This window comes from Diabrotica virgifera, chromosome 10 (genome assembly GCF_917563875.1).
Source record: "Diabrotica virgifera virgifera chromosome 10, PGI_DIABVI_V3a".
NCBI lineage: Eukaryota > Metazoa > Arthropoda > Insecta > Coleoptera > Chrysomelidae > Diabrotica > Diabrotica virgifera.
The window spans coordinates 57,365,027-57,380,331 of NC_065452.1; the positions used below are offsets into that span (position 1 = coordinate 57,365,027).

The 15,305-nt window shown below is 33.0% G+C and overlaps 1 protein-coding gene across 1 annotated transcript in view; it reads left to right on the forward strand.

Moving 5' to 3' along the window:
- The window catches only part of LOC126878461 (kin of IRRE-like protein 1), a 300,029-nt gene that overhangs the window by 129,235 nt on the left and 155,489 nt on the right, over nucleotides 1-15,305 (forward strand). The window lies entirely within an intron of this gene.

Sequence of the window (15,305 nt, forward strand, 5' to 3'; positions counted from 1 at the left end):
TTTTCAAAAAAATTAAAGGCGCTCGTGGGAGTGCCGACAGAAGTGAAAACTTCTTATAGTATATAAATTACGAGCTCAATGCTTTTATCCCATCCTAAAAGAAGTGCTATATCTATGTATATCATATACGATATACGCGATGCGTATGCCCTATGCTATTTTTGTGTATACATACACATAATTTATATATGTACAAAATTTATTTCAGCGAAGTGATGACGGTCGCAAATTCAATATTTTTCCCCATCCAAGAAGTGCACAAAGTCCCTAAAGGAATTTTCAATTAAAAAATTTATTTCGTCGAAGCGATAACGGTCGCTAATTTACTACTTTTTACCCATCCAAAAAGTGCACAACGTCCCTCAAGAAGTTTTCACTTCAAATATTTATTTCGTCGAACCGATGATGGTCGCTAATTTAATACTTTTTTACATCGAAAAAGTGCACAAAGTCCCTAAATAAGTTTCATTTCAAATATTTATTTCGTCGAAGCGATTACGGCCCTAATTCAATACTTTTCTTCCATACAAAAAGTGCACAACGTCCCTATAAAAGTTTTCACTTAAAAAATGTATTCCGTTGAAGCGATGACGGTCGCTAATTTAATAATTTTTCCTTATCCAAATAGTGCACAACATCCCTTAAGAAGTTTTCACTTCAAAAATTTATTTCGTCGAAGCGATGAAGGTTCGCTAATATAATATTTTCCCCATACAAAAAGGGCACAACATCCCCCAAGAAGTTTCCACTTCAAAAATTGATTTCATCGAAGCGATGACGGTCGCTAATTTAATACTTTTTACATCGAAAAAGTGCACAACGTCCCTAGATAAGTTTCACTTCAAATATTTATTTAGTCGAAGCGATGACGGTCCCCAATTCAATACTTTTCCCCCATCCAAAAAGTGAATAACATCCCTAAAGAAGTTTTCACTTCAAAAATTTATTTCGTCGAAGCGATAAAGGTCGCTAATTTATATTTTTCCCCATCCAAAAAGTGCACAACGTCCCTCAAGAAGTTTCCACTTCAAAAATTGATTTCATCGAAGCGATGACGGTCGCGATTACGGTCGCTAATTCAATACTTCTTCCCCATCTAAAAAGTGTACAACGTCGCTAAAGAAATTTTCACTTCAAAAATTTATTTCGTCGAAACGATGACGGTCGCTAATTTAATAATTTTCTCCATCCAAAAAGGGCACAACGTCCCTAAAGAAGTTTTCACTTCAAAAATTTATTTTGCCGAAGCGATGACGGCCGCGATGACGTTCGCTAATTCAATACGTTTTCCCTATCTAAAAAGTGCACAACGTCCCTAAAGAAATTTTCACTTCAAAAATTTATTTCGTCGAAACGATGACGGTCGCTAATTTAATAATTTTCTCCATCCAAAAAGTGCACAACGACCCTCAAGAAGTTTCCACTTCAAAAATTTATTTCTTCGAAGCGATGACGGTCGCAAGGACGGTCGCCAATTTAATACTTTTTTTCATCCAAAAAGTGCACAACGTCCCTAAAGAAGTTTTCACTTCAATACGTATACGTACAAAATTTATTTCGCCGAAGAGATGACGGTCGCGATGACGGTCGCGAAATAAATCCTTTTTCCCTATCGAAAAATAGGTTTTACATTTATTTTAAATTTAAATACTTCTATACAATTTATGTATAGATACACATAATATAGATACGTACAAAATTTAGTTCGTCGAAGAGATGATGGTCGCTATGACGGTCGCGAGATAAATCTTTTTTCCCCATCTTAAAATAGGTTTTACATTTATTTTAAATTTAAATAGTTCTATACAATTTATATATACAAACAAATAATATATAGCATAAGCGATGACGGTCGCAATGACGGTCGCGATGACGGTCGCAATGACGGTCGCAATGACGGTCGCAATGACGGTCGCAATGACGGTCGCGAATTCAATGCTTTTTCCCCTATCTAAAAATCGCACAACGTCCCTAAAGAAGTTTTCACTTCAAAAAGCATATTAACAATAAAAACAAAAACCTTTCTTTCTTTCTCCACTTCCTTTTACCCTATTAGGGTGTCGGATTTGGGTTAGCTATTTTAATTTTCATTCACCCATCTCTTCCATTACTTTCTATTTCATGCCATTATCAGTTCCTCGAGTGACTTTTGTTAAAATTTTCCTGCCTCTACTACTTGCTGTATCCATTTTTTCTTGGTCTGCCTTTTTTTACGATGTTTTTTGCTTCGAGGACTTTTCTTGTAATTCTGTCGGGTTGCATCCTCATCAGAAGCCCATACCAGTTCATTTGTCTCTTTGCTATTTTATTCATTATTGGTTCGTGGTTGGCCATGCTCCTAATAATCTCGTTGCTTGATATATCCCATTTTGTCTTTTCAACTATTCTTCTTAGGTGTCTCATCTCCATTGAATATCTCCTGGCTTATGTTTTTCCAGAATTGTCCAGTTTTCACTTGCATAAAGTACACTATTGTGTTATATATTTTTATCCTTGTCTCTCCTGTAAATTCTCCTTTCCCCAATATTGGGGCTAACGCATAGTATAACTTGTTTAAAGAAAACAGAAACGGGATATTTACAAAACAAAGAGAAAAAATGCAAATATAATTAAAAAATGGTAAAATTAGGTATATGAAACTAAATATATATAATAAATTTATATATTCAAAAATATCATAATCATAAACATCACAAAATAGGAAAATAAAATATTCAATTAAAATATTGCTATAATATAGCATGATGAAAAATGAAATATAATTCTATATCTAGATCTATATTTATATTTCCCTAAAAGTAGATGCACATATTGAAAAATTATATTTCACTTTTCATCATGCTATATTATAGCAATATTTTATTTGAATATTTTATTTTCCTATTTTGTGATGTTTATGATTATGATATTTTTGAATATAGTTTCATATAGCGAATTTTACCATTTTTTAATTATATTTTACTTTTTTATTTTACTTTTAGGGAAATATAAATATAGATCAATATAGTATATTTATCTATATTTATACATACATACATAATCGATTGCCTCTTTTACCATTAGGTGTCGGGGATTCCTGCTTTATATAATACTCTCTGCAAATTTACGCCACTTCTTCCTATCTGCTGCTAAATATTTTGCTTCTTGCCACGATGTTCCTCTTTTCTTAAGTATTTCGTTTACACTAGTGTTCCAGCTTTTCCTTGGTCTGCCCCTCGTGCTTTTACCCAGTGCTTTGGGCTCCCATGTCATTTTCACTTGTCTGTCGCCACTCATTCTTATCATGTGTCCAGCCCATTTTAACTTCTTTTCTTCAACTTTTTCGTTGAGCGATTTTACCTGTAATTCATGTCTTATATCTTCGTTTCTTCTTTTGTCTAATCTTCTTGCTCCCACCACTTTTCTTAAGTATCTCATTTCTGTAGCTTGTAATCTTTTTCTTTGTCTGTCATTGAGTACCCAGTTTTCTGCCCCATGTATTGTAATTGGCATATATACGGTTTTATAAACTGTCATTTTGGTTTTTCTCGATATTTCTTTTTTGTTTAGGAAATTTTTATACTGTGAATAATAAGTTCTCGTTGCCAATTTTATTCTGTTTCCAATTTCATCTTTTTGTGTACCTTTGTTGTTTAACATTATTCCCAAATATTTAAAGAGGTCTACTTGCTCGATATTTTGCCCTTCGATTTCAATATTTACAGTTGCTTCTTTGTTGGCTATTGTCGTTACTTTAGTTTTCTCCATATTTATTATTAAGTTGTAGTTTTTTAGTTCTTCGGCCCAGATTCGTATGTTATCTGCGAGAGCCTTTTCAGTTCTTGCAACTAATACAATGTCATCAGCAAATGCACAGGCTTCAATTTTTATTTGCTGCAAATTTCTATACCCTACAGCGTATTTTTTAGTTTTTTTTCAACACTTTTTAATAACTTCATCCATAACAGAAATAAATAACAGTGGGTTCAGCACTCCACCTTGTCTAACCCCGTCGTTGTTCGAAAATTCGCCTGAGATTAAGTTACTTGTCCTGACCTGGTTTTTGTGTTGACATACAAACTCTTTATTACACTACCAAGTTCTTCATCTACTTCCTTGTTTATCAGGCTTTGCCATATTCCTTTTCTATTGACCATATCAAACGCCTTTTTCATATCTAAAAACGCCAGGTACAGTGTATCGTTTTTAACAATGTTTTTTCAGTAATTTGCTGTAGTGTCTATATCTATATTTATCTAAATTAATCTATATTTATATTTCCCTAAAAGTAGATACACATATTGAAAAATTATTTCACTTTTCATCAGGCGTCAGTACTGTCATGGGCGCCATCAGGATTAGTTTCATGGGGGTACATCTGATTTCCAAGGGGGTGCATTTGCATCTATACCTAATATTAATCCTCGGGCGAGCGCGCTTTTAAAAATCACAAGAGTGGGAGCGCGGTGGCACTTTAGGCCGTAAGCAGCAAAACGTATAAATTAAATTTCAAAAATACATAGGTACTTATCCTTTATACATATGTACCTATAAATAATCATAAAACTTAGTCGAGAAATTTTTTGCTGATCCTCTGGATCTAGGATGAACGTTTATTATATTTTTAGCTTTGATTTTACCTGATGCTTCTAGCATAGGCGTAACCGGGGGGAGGGGTTTGGGGTTATAACCCCCTCATTTGGATGTACTTTGAGCTCTATACGCTGAACACCATTACTATTCTATATCGCCCAGAGACCATAAAGTAGTTGTAACCTCCCCCCTTCTCTTAGGATCATCCTGGTTACACCTATGAGTTTCTGGAGTATTCTTCCAAACATTTTCGTTATCTTTGGCAATGTAGAATAATCATGAAATACGGATCTCTTGTATTCCCATGGAATACGGATTTTGGAAATCTTCGTCTCTGTATTGATCTAAGTCGCTGGTGTAGTCTTCTAAATTAATTTTTTCAATCTTACCTTTCTTTTTATCGCTAAAGTTCACTATAGCCTCGATATCTGACAAATTATCAGGTAATTATTGTACTATGTGGACGTCAAATGTGTTTTAAAATTTTTACCCCTTAAATGACAAAATGGTACTATACAGGGTGTCCCAAAAGTAGTGGAACCGTCGAATATTTCGCGAACTAAACATCGGATCGAAAAACTGAAAAAAAAACGTGTTCAATCATTGTCAAAAATCTATCCAATGACACCAAACACCAACCCCCACTACACCTCCTGGAGGTGGGGTGGAGGGTAACTTTAAAATCTCAAATGGAAACCCCTAGTTTTCTTGCAGATTTGGATTCGTTACGTAAAAGTAAGCAACTTTTATTCAAGACATTTTTTCGAACTGTGGATAGATGGCGCTATAATTGAGAAAAACCATTTATCCTGATACCATAGGTAAACTATAGAAACGGTCTAATATCTCGAGAAATACACTTCCAAATGAGAAACCAAAAAAAGTTTTTTAATACTTTTCGAAAACCTATCGAATAACACTAAACATGACCCTCCAACTCACCCCCTGGATGTGGGGTGTAGGATAACTTTAAAATCTTAAATAGCAACCCCCACTTTTTATTACAGATTCGGATTAGTCATGAAAAATTAAGCAACATTTATTCGAAACATTTTTTAGAATTGTTGATAGATGGCGCTTTAATTGGAAAAATACGATTTATTAGCGCCATCTATCAGCAATTTTAAAAAATGTTTCGAATAAATGTTGCTTATTTTTTCATGACGAATTCGAGTCTGCAATAAAAAGTGGGGGTTGCTATTTACGATTTTAAATTTACCCCCACCCCGTCTCCAGGGTGTGGGTTGGAGGGTCATTTTGGGTGTTTATCGATAGGTTTTCGAAAAATATTAAAAACCTATTTTTTGGTTTCTCATTTGGAAGTGTGTTTCTCGAGATATTAGACCGTTTCTATAATTTACCGATGGTATCAGGATAAATCGTTTTTCTCAATTATAGCGCCATCTATCCACAGTTCGAAAAAATGTCTTGAATAAAAGTTGCTTACTTTTACGTAACGAATCCAAATCTGCAAGAAAAACTAGGGGTTTTTATTTGAGATTTTAAAGTTACCCTCCACCCCACCTCCAGGGGGTGTAGTGGGGATTGGTGTTTGGTGTCATTGGATAGATTTTTGAAAATGATTGAACACGTATTTTTCAGTTTTTCGATCCGATGTTTAGTTCGCGAAATATTCGACCGTTCCACTACTTTTGGGACACCCTATATATAACAAACTAATACAACAAAAAAAACATTTGCACTAAGTACAGAGTGGAGGATCTATATAAGGATTTTTACAGCTCTCGTCGCCTTCCTTCTTTCGGCCAACGTCCCCAATCCTTTCTGTTCTGCCAGAAATTTGTCTCTAAATTCTTGTCTTTCCATGGCCTCGTCCACTTCATACCTCCATGATCTTCGGGGTCTACCTCTTTTTCTCTTTCCTATTGGGCTCCAATGCGAAATCTTTGATATCGACCTTGTACGATCTGACCTTGTACTATCGACCTTGTACTATCGACCTTGTACGAGGAGAATACAGAACAGCAGGGAGATACTGGATTCCATCAAAATAAGAAAACTTCAAATACTTGGGTCATATAACACGTGGTGGCGGATATGAACTCCTAAAATTAATTATGCAGGGAAAGATTCAAGGAAGGTGCAGCATAGGTAGGAGAAAAATGTCCTGGTTGAGAAATCTCAGAGAATGGTTTGGATGCAGCTCAACTGAACTGTTTCGGGCTGTAGTGTCGAAAGTGAGAATAGCAATGATGATTGCCAACCTTCGTCGCGGATATGGCACGTAAAGAACAAGAAGACGATCTGCTCTTCTCATTCTCACCAAATTAAGCGTTTTTCTTCGATGTAGCTGAGTATGTCTTGTTCTACTGCCATTCTTGGTTTTATCTCCTCATTTCTAATGTGATCTACTCCTGTCACTCTGCAGCTTCCTCTCATAAACTCCATTTCAGTTGCTGTAATTTTGGACCTGTTTCGTTTGTTTATTACCCAATTCTCTGCTCCATGCCATACACTACGTCCATTTGTTTAAAACATGTTCTTGTTTATGCTAATCTGCTGGTTATCTCTTGCTCCGTGGTTCCATTCTTTGAGGGTATGAATCCTAATTATTTGAATTTTTCAGTGCCGTTAATTTCCCTATCATCGTCCATTTCCAAGTTTCTCACTGGTTTTTGTTATGTTGTTTTGTATTCGGTCTTTTCTAGGTTTATTTCCAGTCCAGTTTTTGTGCATTCCTATTATAATATTTGGAGCCTACAGGGTGATCAACTTCTGTGACAAAGTCCAATATATCTGTTATTATACAATATATGAAAAAAAGTTGTGAATAAAAGTTATAGACACCTTTAATGTACACATTTTAAAATTAGTGAGAAATATACAGGGTCCTCCATTACACGGTGCCAAACCAAAGTTATGTTTTTTTAAATGGAACACCCTGTATTTTATTTAAAATCTGATTTCTCTACAATTTTCTGATTCTAGTTATATAACACTTGTCTAGGGTTATACTGAGTGTTTCAAAGTTACGAGCACTTTTATTAAAAAATCGTACTGATTTGATCGCCCTGTATGTTTCTAACGGTGTAATATAAACTTATTTTTTTAATGCTTTTGACTGTCAATATTAAAGTAGTTTTTTAACAATGGACAATTTTTTTAAAACTACACAAATTGTATACAGGGTAAGTCAAAATGTAAATACAAGATTTTCTTCATAATTTTAAATGGAACACCCTGTATTTTATATTATTATCGAAAAGTTCTATCACTATACTTACATATCTTTTAAATATTCCCTATACCTAAAGTTATTAGTTTTCGAGATATTTTAGTTTAATTGTTGATCACAACATGTATTACTTAATTATTAATAACAATACTTTAATTTATTAAAAAAAACTAAATAAATAAAAAAAAACGTTCAACGTACTTCTTATGTTATAAAAGGTGTTCAAAATGACCTCCCATAATGTCTACGACACAAGCCTGGAGACGAGTTTTGAAAGACCTACTGATGTTTGTAAGCATTTGTTGTGTGACACTTTGAAAGGCGTTTTGAATCCTTATTTTCCTATCGTCAACTATTGTTGGAGGTGTCCTATAACACTACGTCTTTAACATAACCCCAAAAAAAGAAGTCAACTTCGTTTAATTCTGGTGATCTGGGTGGCAAGTGAACTGGCCCATCTCTTCCTATCCATCTTTCAGGAAATAGTTCATCGAGTTCACCATTGACAAGTGCGTTGTGGTGAGCAGGGGCTCCGTCGTGAAGGTACCACGTATGTTGGCGGATGTTTAATGGTACATTTTGAAGTAGAATAGGTAAATGATTCACTAGAAAATTTAAATAAACCTCACCATTCACCGATTACTCAAAGAAAAAAGGACCTATAACGTAATTGCCTAGGATTCCACCCCAAACATTTAAGGACGATCTCGTTTGACTATGTGTCTGAGCACAGTACGGATTGGTTGTGGAATAATAATGAAAGTTGTGTCTGTTTACACTACCATTTTGTGGAATGTTGCCTCGTCACCAAAAAAAAAGAACAAGCTCAAAAAAATCTCTCTGTATAACTATTTGTTGTTGTGACCATTGACAAAATTGTACTCTTCGTTCGAAAACATCCCCAATAAGTTCCTAATGTAATTGTATATGACATGGGTGCATGTTGTTTTTTTTAGTATGTTTTGGATAGATCCATAACTTATATCTTGCTCTCTTATAATATTTTGAATACTTGTATGAGAATTTTGTGTAACAGGCAGTAAAACATTTAATTCAGTTTCATCCGTAATAATGATTTTTGTTTTTTCCTTTGCTTTATAAACAGAACCAGTACGATTAAACCTGTCTAATAAATTGTCAAATGCTCTCTTTTTTGGTTGTTGACGACATGAACACCGTTCCTTATAAATTCTTGTGGCAACTAATGAGTCTTTGAAACACTCTCCTAAAATCTTATCATGTCTGTCATTTCTTCACGACTAAAATTCATTGTTAGGTAACAATTAAAACAATATGGCAAATAATTATAATCAATAACAAAAATAAAAACGTACAGATAATTAAAATCTTACTTCTGGCAGTTCTTGTGTCAATTATTTCAAAGCCACCTTAAACGAGAACTTGCAGCAATTTATAGTTCCCATTTCTTCGCGGAAAATTAATATCATTTTGTTAGTAAATATAAAATTGTCGTTATTGTATAGAATTTACCATAAACTTGTGACAAAAAATGAAATGCAGTCAAATTTTAATTATTATTAACAAACTGATTAGAGGTTTCCAATATTAAGGGTAATTAATTTACTGTTATAATCGTGTCTATGAGTTATCAACAATAAAACTAAAATATCTCGAAAACTAATAACTTTAGGTATAGGGAATGTTTAAAAGATATGCAAGTATAATGAAAGAACTTTTCGATGGTAATATAAAATACAGGGTGTTCCATTTAAAAATATGAAGAAAATATTTTATTTGCATTTTGACTTACCCTGTATACAATTTGTGTAGTGATGAAAAAATTGTACGTTGTTGCAAAACTACTTTAATATTGACAGTCGACAGCAGTAAAAAAATAAGTTGATATTATACTGTTAGAATCATACAGGGCGATCAAATCAGTATGATTTTTTGATAAAAGTGCTCATAACTTTGAAACACTCAATATAACCCTAGACAAGTGTTATATCTGTTTAATCAGAAAAATGTAGAGAAACCAGATTTTGAATAAAATACAGGGTGTTCCATTTAAAAAAACATAACTTTGGTTTGGCACCGTGTTATGGAGGACTCTGTATATTTCTCACTAATTTTAAAATGTGTACATTAAAGGTGTCTATAACTTTTATTAACAATTTTTTTGTATATTTTATAATAACAGATATATTGGACTTTGTCAGAGAAGTTGATCACCCTGTATAGGACAGATCTTCATCTTGAGCCATTACCACTTGGTCATCTGCAAAACTGAATGTGTACAAGAAGTTGTGCCGGATTGGTAGATATTCCCATCCCTTCACATTTCTTTTTCCATGGTTTTAATATTTGTTCCAGGAATATCTTGAAATAGTGTTGGAGATGTAGAGCAAAGTAAAGAGTAATAAAGCTAATTTTGCTATACATGTATAGCTATGTACTTTTTACGGACGGGGGGTGCAATTGCACCCCTTGCACTCCGCTGCCGGCACTCGTGAGCACTGATCATTGTCGCACGTTTCAATTCGTTCAATTAATTGTGATTAACGATAAACACGTCAAAAAATGAAACGCCAATTAGCATCATCAGTTCGTGTCAGAAAACAATAAAGCAACTAACATATACCATTTAGCAGATGAAATGTAAAATGTCAGTGAGAAAACACGTTTTAAATTCCATTGATTAAAAAAGAGGAAAGCTGTGGAAAAAAGAGGATCGTCCGTATCCGACAGGATGATTGGAATAGGCTATCAGTTCTTTGTGATAGCTGATATTTGACAGAATGTTGTCCTACTCTACTTTATTCCAGTAATAATACAGTAGATTTTAATTATATCTTTTTGTCGGATGTGTGTGGTTGGGATACTGATTCTCGTTGGATTTGTTTATCTATATTTAACTTTGATTCTTGAAAAAAGAAGATAATTAATTATAAAAACATGAGATATAAAACAAACGAGAATTACAATAACTCTAAAAAAAGAGAAAGAAGGTCAAAATATTATTACAAAAAGAGACATAATTGGGAAAAATTCAGAGATAAAATGGAAGAAGATAGCAACAGTAATCGACAGCTATTCCACAGAACCCAAAAGACAATAAGAGTAAAAAACCATGAAATATACAGCATTAAAGATTAAAATGGAGAAATAATAGAAATATTATTCTAAATAATACAAAATTAAACGGAATCTCTGACAGTAGAAATCAATAGCAGAGTAGAGAAAAACTGTATTAAACAATGAACAAGAAATTTATATGCAGAAAAGAAATACCACGGAATACAAAAATGAAAGTTTTCAAAGCAGCTTATAGATCTGTTCTGACTTATGTCAGCGAATCATTGGTACTAACGGAACGACAAAAGAGCAAGATACAGGCTATAGAGAAGAAGTTTTTAAGAAGAGTTAAAGGTACTACCAAAATGGGCAGAATACGGAACACATATACAAGAAACGAACTGATAATACAATCCACATTGGATGTTATAAGAGCTAGAGAGCTTAGTTGGTGGGGTCATTTACTTCGAATTAAAGATACCATACCAGTAAGAAGAGTGTGGAAAGAAAAATATTGAAAAAAAAGCAAAACCAGGACGAAATAGTGGACGTTAATTGATAAAATATTTGGCGCTCTTGCGTCTTAGCTCTTCTTAGCCAAAAATGATTATATTATTTTGCAAGTTCAGATGTTCAGTTCATACCTCCATAAACATTTTTTTGGGATCATCATCATCATGGCTTATTCACTCCTGGCGGAGTGTTTGCCGCCCTTTTGGGCTCTCTGATTTATTTGTTGCGTAGAATCAGTCCGCTGTTGTCTTTTATTATTATATAGCAGCGTGTGTGACTTGGTCCTGTCTACAATTTTCCTCCATTCTTTCCGGTCCTTACAACGCTCCTTACAATTGTAGATTCTCAGCTTTTTTATGTCTCCTAAGACTTGATCTCTCCATCTTATTTTGGGTCTTCCCTTTGGTCTCTTTGTTTTTGGTCTCCAGCCAGTTATTCGCTTTAGCGTAGAGTCTAAGCCACATGATCTTTGCGCCTTCACGAACTTGATTATTTCTTCACCCTGGATGACTTCTTTAATTTCTTCATCGGTTAATCTTCTAAATTCGCCTACACTTATCCTCACCGGTCCCATTATTCGTCGAATTATCTTTCTCTCTAAGATTTCTAACTTCATTTCATCTTTTTGTGTTAGGCACATCGTCTTTGCACCATAGGTGATCAGTGGCCTGATTGCAGTCTTGTAAATTTTTAATTTGGTTATCTTACTAATGTGTTTTTCTTTCAAGAATTTTTGTAAGTTCCAGTAGGTTTTATTACCCAGTAGGATGCGTTCATTTACTTCATCCGTCCTATCGTTTCTGTCATTCACCATCACTCCCAAGGTGACTCCCAAGTGTTTGAAACGGTGTACTCTTTCAAATGTATGCACCAAGCTTAATTTATTTCTCGATGTTCGTATTCTCTCTTGTCCACTTGAGGTATTTCGTTTTTCTTTGGTTTATTACTAGCCCTCTCTTCTTTGCTTTCGCAAACTTTACTTGTTTCGCAAAAAACGCAAACCTAAAAAATTCCCAAATGCAAGACACTGACTTAACTATTGTTATGTCAGCAACATGTATCTGAGTGTTTCTCACCAGTAGGTATTTGACTCCTGACTCATTAACAGTCATAAATTTCGTTCAAGGAATGTTGTTGATAACAGACATAATATCACGTGTTTGTGTTTATTCGATTTATTACTTATAATATGTCTCAATTGCTTCCGGTAAATTTTCATGGTTTATTATTTGTGTAGATACAGTAAAACCTCGATATAACGGACCTCTATTTAACGGACTTTGGATATAACGGTCCAAAAATAGGGTCAAATGTAAAAAAATTAAAAACGTTTTGTTAATATTATAGATACATACTTAACCCTGCCTTTACTAACATACATTGCTTAACAACGGGGTCCCTGTGGATCCCAAACGTTATATTTTACAAATAATGTCAATAAACTTTTTACTATAGAAAAATGGGGACACATTTCTAAATAATTTGACTTATTTTAAACCTATTTTTATATAACGGACTTTCGGCTTTAACGAACCCGTTCCCGGAACGTTCCTCCAATCAGTCCGTTGTATCGAGGTTTTACTGTACTATTTTATCTAGACAAAAATAAATTTTTGCGTTTTCTATGAAATACGTGTCGCCTATACAAGAATCCGTTTTGATAAACTGGAGTTTGGGGGCAAATTAGTAGTAATCTGAAGCATTCGATTTGGAATTTCATAAATGGAAATATCACACTTCTGAATTAAAAAAGCTTGCCAGTACAGAATAATTACAATGAAAACATTTTTCAAACAAAATATGGGGTAGGTAACAACGAAACAACATTTTGCAGTGTGCCCAAGAGATTTTTTTATTTTTAGCTAAAAATGTCATTGTTGATAAAAAATTTCGTTTGTCCTAAAATCTCAAAAAATCATTTTTTGTCCGAATGATTTGGTATTCAAATTCGTGTTTAATATACCTATACCGGGTGGTGGTGGTGACTCGTCAAACGGGCCATAGGAAACTCAGTGGGAAATTCTAAATTGTTGAATTACTGCTTCCCTAACTTTTAGGCAGCTTTACATCAAAAGTGATAGGAAACTATTTGTAGAGAACTGAAATCTCTAAAACAAAAATGTTAGATTTGTTCAACGAATTAAATACATTCCAAAATTTTGTAAAAATATACAGGGTGGGCATTAGTGTGACAAAGTCCAATTATTCGTTTGTCCTACATAAGAGATACAAAAAAAGTTATTTAGTTAAAAGTTGGAGAACAGGCAGGGCCATAACATAAAAATATTTTCAAATATACAGGGTCACCTGTATTGACAGGGTGACACAAACTTATGTTTTTTTAAATGGAACACCCTGTATATTTTTACATTTTTGGATTCTCCCCGATGTCTTCTTTCTCAAAATATAGGGTTTTGTAATATTATACGAGGTAGTTTAAAAGATAATTACGTTTTATTGTTAATTTCGTAGCAAAATTCACACCCTGTAGAATTGTGATTTGACATCCAAGTTTCTATTTATGGTCAGACGATTTTTAATATAGTCTAATATTGTTAAACATTAATACTATAGCGAAAAGTTTAATATTAATATACAGGGTTGGTCAAAACTTGGACTGAGTATTTTCTGAGTTTTCTTACCAGAAACACCCAGTATTTTAGTATTCTAATGAAATGATATTTTTTGGTACTTTTTTATTTCTAAGCATTTCCTATACTTAAGTGCTTTAATTTTAGAGGTATTCGTGATTCTTTAATTAAAACATTAATTGTAACAAAAACTACGTGAAATTTTATTAGGTGGCTGTGCAAATATTCAATCAAAAATAATTTTTTAAAAAAAAAGTAGATATTAATCTAGACTGATCCTTAATTAATTTTATTCATTTACAATAGTTTTTATTCGATCAGGTTTCTCGTAATTTAAGTATCCAATCGGTTGAAACCGTTTTAGTATACTTTCAAAAGTTTCTCTTCTTGGTTTTCGTTTATCAGGGAATTGCTGATGAAAAATTCTTATTGCTAGTAGCACATTTTTGTTATACTTTCCTAGCACAAAAACCATTTTAATAAATTATTACTCATCAGTTATTTATTAAAAAAATTAATATTAGTAATGGTAACAAAGCAACTGGAACTATAAAAATAGTATAATGTCAAATGTTTTAGCAAATTTATCGTCATAGCCAACTAGGTAGAATCTTTTATGTTTTTCTTAACTACGTAGGTATTTGGATATCTCATCCAATATTAATAAATTAAGAATCAGTCTAGATTAATATCTACTTTTTTAAAAAATTATTTTTGATTGAATATTTGCACAGCCACCCTAATAAAATTTCACGTAATTTTTGTTGCAATTAATGTTTTAATTAAAGAATCACGACTAACTCAAAAATTAAAGCACTTAGGTATAGGGAATGCTTAAGAAATAAAAAAGTACCATAAAATATCATTTCATTAGAATACTAAAATACAGGGTGTTCCATGTAAGAAAACTCAGAAAATACGCATTCCGAGTTTTGACCAACCCTGTATATTAATATTAAACTGTTCGCTATTTTATTAATGTTTAACAATAGTAGACTATATTAAAAATCGTTTGACCATAAATAGAAACTTGGATGTCAAATCACTACACTTCTATAGGGTGTGAATGTTGCTACGAATTTTTTTTGTTTTGATTCTGGCCTTGGTTTAGAACCTTTAGCCACGTAATTACATATAAAATTATTATTCATTCATACAAAATTGTCCAGTGTACACTTAAAAATAAAGAATAATAACAAATAAAGCTTACAAATAACAATGTCTACTTACTATGTTAATAAATACAACTATTAATTTTTTTTTGCTTCTTCACTACGATAGGAACTAAGTCCGATTCAACCTCTCGGAGATTTAGAACCTCTTAGTGATATTTTTTTATTTATTTTTATTTTTTTTAAATTTATTTTTATTTTTCTTAAATTTATTTTTATATATAT